The sequence below is a fragment of the Budorcas taxicolor genome, chromosome 20 (genome assembly GCF_023091745.1).
Source record: "Budorcas taxicolor isolate Tak-1 chromosome 20, Takin1.1, whole genome shotgun sequence".
NCBI classification, from domain to species: Eukaryota; Metazoa; Chordata; class Mammalia; order Artiodactyla; family Bovidae; genus Budorcas; species Budorcas taxicolor.
In genome coordinates, this window is record NC_068929.1 from 37,207,617 (window position 1) to 37,214,911 (window position 7,295).

Consider the following 7,295-nt stretch of genomic DNA (forward strand, 5'->3'; position numbering starts at 1 on the left):
AACATCAATCTGTTGTTTGTATTGTTTCCACATGAATATCAGGGGTTCGGAAAGAAACACACATTTGGTAGCAGATGTAAAAAGAACTGATGGAGATCTGTCAGTTTCTCGGAGCCCTAATCCACTATAACCACTCCTGTTGTCTGTGCTTCCTGTTAAGTAGTAAGCTCTAGGATTGTGTCAGCTTTGAAAAAGGAAACTGCACGTTCTACCCCCAATCTTTTGTGACCACATTGCATCACTGTCACCCTGTCAGGTGGTTGTTAGTAAGAGTTTGAAGGCGAAGTGGGAAGTTCCACTTATAATCACCCTCTGCTAATAAAATTTTTTTTTCCAATTCTCTTTGCATTTGAAGTTCCTAAAATGGAGAACAATTTGAATTGGTCCTTATTAACTTTTCATAATGAAGAGTATTTTAAATATAAAAGTTGAGGCACTCTGTTAAGAGAATTAGGATTAGAGATTTTAGCACATTGCTGATAAACTGGACTTGTTACCAATAGAACTGTTTTTCTTACTACTCATTTACATTTACTTTCCAAAGTAGCTTTACGAAAATGAAAATAAATAAGAATCCAGAACATAAGACTGAAAAAATGTTATGAGGTTTACCTCTACCCTCTCTTGGTACATGATTCTTTAAACTTAAGTTTAGCTTTCAAAAGTAGAAGTTGAAAATTTGGAAACAAATATTTTATTTTCTTTATTTGAAAAACTGGGACACTGTTGTTCAGTGTCCCTCACAGTCTCCTGGGAATGTACGTTGCAGAAGAAAACAAAGAATCACCGCGATTAGGCGGACAATTCTTATCATTGCTCGTGTATTTTAAGAAAATATTTTATTCTAAGCATTGATTTGTATCCTATCTTGCCATTTCTGCCTCAATTCCTACTCTACACTGTAAGTCCGTGTTTCAATTCTGTCATCAAATCCTCCCTGAAGGTTTACACTAGTCCAAGAATGGCCTGACTGATCCTTTTGATTGCTCTCTGCTAGCTAATTACTGGACTATTCTTTTAGGTCAACATCATAAAGTGGGAACTCTTAAAAGCAGAGTCCACTTGGAGGCTACCAACTACATTCCCTTTGACTAGGCTGAATCTTCCTTGGATCAAAAGAATGGATAACCAAGGGGCTAGTTCTTGGAAGGAAGGTAGCAGGATGAATCAGATCTGGCCTGGACCCCATACTGAGGCAAAGCTGGCCAGATCTTAGAGCATTCCTAAAGAGCTAACATTCACGTAGCAAAGCCCACACAAAACCTGCTTTCTGTCATTCAGGGCTGGCCATATAGATAACTCAAAAAGGTGAAAAAGGTGTCTATCTGGTGCAGATAACCCAGTGCCCATGGCCACATCTGCCTTCCACCTGCTCATCCGACTGGCTTAGTAAATTACAAGCATGACATTAACCTGATGTTGGGCATGAAAAGAGGTCCATGATTGTGGCTTTGGTCCCTCCGTTTTTAGCAGTGCATTTTAAATGTGCACCTAATTATTTTCATTTTCCAAGCATAAGTTTTGTGCTAATTCTGCTGCTTAGGGCTGTTATACATATTAGTACTGTGATTGACTCCTCAGCGTCTTCATGTGGGCCTGAATTACCACTGTGGAGGCTGGTCACCACCAAGTGATTGCTTCAGGCTTGCTTCTTCTCTGACAGTTTCACTCATCAAAGTGACAGCGTTCTACCTTTTTATTCTTCCCCTCTTCTTTTTCCAGACAGATATTTCCACTGCACTCCCATTGTAAACTGGGCTAATGGACAAAGAAAGAAGATTATTTAATTAATGTTGATCATTTTTAAGAAGAAACTTTTTATTTTGTATTGGAGTACAGCCAATTAACAAACAATGTTGTCATTGTTTCAGATGAACAGTGAAGGGACTCAGCCATACATATATAAGTGTCCATTCTCCCCCCCAAACTCCTGTCCCATCCAGGCTGCCATACAACATTGAGCAGAGTTCCAGGTACTATTCAGTAGGTCCTTGTTGGTTATCCATTTTAAATATAGCAGTGTGTACATGTCAATCCCAAATTCCCTAACTGTCTTGCTCATTTTGGAAGGTACAGGTGGAGAGATAAAGTTTTATAAGTGCAGGTGTCTCTTCTACAGGAAGATGGACATGCTGATTGTAATTTAGTTTCTCCTCACATCCCCTAAATTGCTGTATATTTTAGCACTTCAGAAAATACACAGAGACTCTCTGGTTTAGTCATCAACACCCTCATTTTCTATAGCTTGTTGACTGCTTTCCATGGAACTTTCACAATTGCATTCACAAAGTAAAAGAAGAAAGTGAAAAAGTTGGCTTAAAGCTCAACACTCAGAAAACTAAGATCATGGCATCCGGTCCCATCACTTCATGGCAAATAGATGGAGAAACAGTGGAAACAGTGGCTGACTTTATTTTGGGGGGCTCCAAAATCACTGTAGATGGTGACTGCAGCCATTAAATAAAAAGACGGTTTCTCCTTGGAAGAAAAGTTTTGACCAACCTAGACAGCATATTAAAAAGCAGAGACATTATCTTTCCAATAAAGGTCCGTCTAGTCAAGGCTATGGTTTTTCCAGTAGTCATGTATGGATGTGAGAGTTGGAGTATAAAGAAAGCTGAGCGCCATAGAGATGCTTTTGAACTGTGGTGTTGGAGAAGACTCTTGACTTGCAGTCTCTTGGTCTGCAAGGAGATCCAACATAAAATCAGTCCTGAATATTCATTGGAAGGACTGATGCTGAAGCTGAAACTCCAGTACTTTGAACTGTGGTGTTGGAGAAGACTCTTGACTTGCAGTCTCTTGGACTGCAAGGAGATCCAACATAAAATCAGTCCTGAATATTCATTGGAAGGACTGATGCTGAAGCTGAAACTCCAGTACTTTGGCCACCTGATGCAAAGAGCTGACTCAATGGAAAAGACCCTGATGCTGGTTAAGATTGAAGGCAGGAGGAGAAGGGGATGACAGAGGATGAGATGGTTGGATGGCATCACCAACTCAATGGACATGAGTTTGAGTAAACTCCAGGAGTTGGTGATGGACAGGGAGGCCTGGCATGCTGCAGTCCATGGGGTCACAAAGAGTCAGACATGAATGAGCAACTGAACTGAACTGAACTGTGCTCTTCTTAGTAACCCCCTGAAGATGTTAGGTAGGTGTGATGGAGACCCATGCTTTACCAAATCCTGTTTCCATTTTTTTTCCTGAACACGTAGCTGGATGGCATTTCCCAGACTTCTTGTGGCTAGCTGAGGCTCATGTGGCTGTACTCTGGCCAGTGGAAATAGGAGGAAGTGATGTGTATCAATTTCAGGCCTGGTCCCTAAAGGACTCTGATCCTCTGTGCTCTCTAGCTTCCCTTTTCTGCCAACAGGATACAAGGCCCTGGTGTATGGCAGAACAACTAGGTAGAAGGTAACTGGCTCCCTGTATACCTGCATGGAGGGAGGACCTCATTCTAATCCTAGTGACCTTCACTGGACAATGAAATGAAGAGGAATAATCCCCTGAGATTTGAGGGGCTGCTTGTTTGGGCAGTTACCCTGTGCTGACAAAACAGTATGATTGGAATCATCGGTCTTCAGTAATGAGACTGTGGGCCCAGAAAGGATATGTGACTTGCTCAAAGGCACAAAAATTAGTCAGACCAGCCAAAATTTAGCCAGTGCTTAGCTTGTGTGAGACAGTGTGCTGAATGATTTATGCCTATGTCATCTGACCACACAAGAAACCTATGAAGAAGGTACTACATAGTTGTAGGCCCAGTTTACAGGTGAGCTAACATATTTGGTTGAGGAATGTGGAGGAGGACATTGTCATTTCTTAAAAGACTACACAGCATTTGGGGATGGCAATGTGAAGGGTCCCACTGGCTGCTGGTTGAGGCTTCCTGACCATCTTGATTAGGTGTGACCTTGGCTGAGTTTGCTCTGCCTGTCTTCCTGTTGATCCCTTGTGTGTTGATTGTCTTTCCAATAAATTATTTTCCTACTTAAATTGATCATGCTCAGTGTCTATTGCTTGCAAATAATCACCCCACCTAGTACAGAGAGCTTGAGTAAATTACAGATCACGGTATTGATAAATGGCAGAACAAAGATTTAAATCTAGGTCTGTCCAATCCCCAAATCTCTAACCTCTATCTCTAACCTCTGTATTTCTTAGCCCAGGAACTACAGCCACATAACTCTTAGTTTTTTTTTTCTTCCTCAGTATCATTGGCTTTGGGATAAAGAAAGTCTGGATTCAAGGTCATAGTAAGTTACGTAGCCTAAACCTTACTGAAAAGAAGTTTTTACTAAGTTGATTCTTTCGAAGTTTAAGTAATATAGTAATCCAAATGAAGAAAATATCTGGCACATATTAAAAATAGTTATTATTTCTACATACAGTTATGTTCCCCACATTTATGCATATAGCGTTTATCCTCCCTGATGTTTTAGAGGGCATCATAGTAAGTTGAGTATATATTACTTTGATAGAACTTATTTTTGCCTCTGCCTTGCCCAAAATATCCAAAGACTGGTTGTATATAATCACAGAAAGAATTAAGGTATTTATCAGATAATTTTGGACATTCCTGGTGGCTCAGTGGTAAAGAATCCACCTGTCAATCAATGGAGGAGATTCGAGTTCGATCTCTGGGTCAGGAAGCTCCCCTGGAGGAGGAAATGGCAACCCACTCCAGTATTCTTGCCTGGGAAATCCCATGGACAGAGGAGCCTGGCAGGGCTATAGTCCATGGGGTCACAAAAGAGTTGGACATGACTTAGCAACTAAACAATAACAATAACAAATAAGATAGTTTAGTCAATCCCCTTTCCTTCCCTTCATGAGAATGAAAGAATTACTTTCAAAGAGATGATTCCTATTGCCTACTTATGTTAACTTTATTAGATAATTTCTCAAGAGAACACCTAATATTGACTGTAATCACAGTCTAGCTATTGAGCTGATATTAGTTAATTTTACCCAGACACAGAATTTACCTGGTTTTTTTCCAAAATAAGTTTCCTTTTTTTTTTTTTCCCAATTTTGAGATATTTATAAGAAGAACCAAAGCACTTTTATTTGGAAGAAATGAATGCAACTCTCCCCGGAAGCAGGGAGCCAATGTGTGGAACTTGCAGATGGGACGAAGACTGGGAGGGGACATTTTCAATCAAAAATGGATAGAAAAAAAAACAAGCATCTTTGTGAGCAAAGATATGATGGGGAAAGTAGCTGTTCTTGGACAGGGCTCAGCCTGTTCTGCCAGGTGCTGTCTATAGCTATGAGGTCCCTTGATTTGCATCAGCTTATCCAGGGCACCACTGGAACCCTGTCCTGCAAAAACTGCTAGTCTGCTAGCACAATGCATGGCAAATCCAGAGTAACATGAGTGTTCAGAACTTACCCTCTTGACCTTTGTCATCCATACAAATTCCACTTTACATCTAGTCTCGCAGTCGTCTCTTCATTTCTGATATTTATATACAGACACAGCCAACCTAAAGAGACATACACACAATTCGCTGCCCCTAACCTGCCAATAACACATCCCTGCATGCATCCTCAGACATAGATCTCTCAGTTGACTCAGGACATGGACAAACATGATGCTTTCATTCTTCTGTGAGTGAGGTGCTTTACCTGGTGTATTCATTGCACTTGAATTGCCCAGTCACAAACATTTCTTCCTCCTTTCAGCCTGCCATTCATTCATCCATTCAAAAGTATTTGTGTAAAGGACTAGGATAACCTCTGCATGCATCCTTTGAACAAAATAAACAGTTCTTGCCCTTATGTAACTTTGTGTAATGGGGAAAAGCTTACTGTCCAGAAAGGGAAACATTCATGTAAGCACATACACTTAGATATTTACAACCTGGCATCAATGCCTCATTTAGATTTGAGACCGGGAATGGCCATCTGAAGAGGTAGTATCTTCTAACCAGAGTATAGTTTGTTTCCCTTCAAGATGGCTTTTTAGTTAACAACAGGTTATCTTCCACTCATAGTACAGGAAGCTTTAAGCATATTCTGGCTCAGAGCTTCTCAAGCACTCTGTTTGATGCTTCAGAAAAGATAGCTGCACATTCTATAGGCCAATGGCTAGAGCAGAGAAGGTTTCTGAGGATTCAGAGAATGGATCTTGAGGAAACTGTTGTGGTTCAGTTGCTAAATCATGTCTGACTTGTTGCAACCCCATGCACTACAACACACCAGGCTTCACTGTCTTTCACTAAGTCCCAGAGTTTGCTCAAACTCATGTCCATTGTGTCGATTATGCCATCCAACCAGCTCATCCTCTGTCGCCCCTTTCTCCTCCTGCCCTGAATCTTTTGCATCATCAGCATCTTTTCCAATGAGTTGGCTCTTTGCATCAGGTGGCCAAAGTATTGGAGATCCAGCATTAGTCCTTCCAGTGAATATTCAGGCTTAATTTACTTTAGGACTGAGGAAACTAGGAGCTGAATAAACCCAACTGAGGTGCATTGAAGTAAAGGAAATCATTGAAATTTGAAAAGAGGAACCCATGACCTGAGAAAATCTGCCCCTTTACTGTGAACTTCTGCAACAGAAGTTCAAAGCTCTCCATTGTGGAGGGTGAGGTAGAGGAGAAGTGAAGCGGGATTGCTTTCTGAGGATAATACCAACTTCTCTGACTATTAAAATTCAAGTCAAAATTAGTATCAGGCCTGGCCAACTCCTTGCATTTCATGTTAAAAAGTATTGGTCACAAAGGAAACTAAAAGTATAACCAAAACTTTGCTGTAGTTTAAGAAGGTCTAAGTGTATGAAAGATAAAGTCAATGAATAAGGCTGCTTGTTTTATCAGTTCAGTTCAGTTCAGTCGCTCAACCGTGTCCGACTCTTTGTGACCCCATGAATCGCAGCACGCCAGGCCTCCCTGTCCATCACCAACTCCCAGAGTTCACTCAGACTCACATCCATTGAGTCAGTGATGGCATCCAGCCATCTCATCCTCTGTCGTCCCCTTCTCTTCCTGCCCCCAATCCCTCCCAGCATCAGAGTCTTTTCCAATGAGTCAACTCTTCACATCAGGTGGCCAAAGTACTGGAGTTTCAGTTTCAGCATCATTCCTTCCAAAGAAATCCCAGGGCTGATCTCCTTCAGAATGGACTGGTTGGATCTCCTTGCAGTCCAAGGGACTCTCAAGAGTCTTCTCCAACACCACAGTTGAAAAGCATCAATTCTTCGGCGCTCAGCCTTCTTCACAGTCCAACTCTCACATCTATACGTGACCACAGGAAAAATCATAGCCTTGACTAGACAGACCTTAGTCGGCA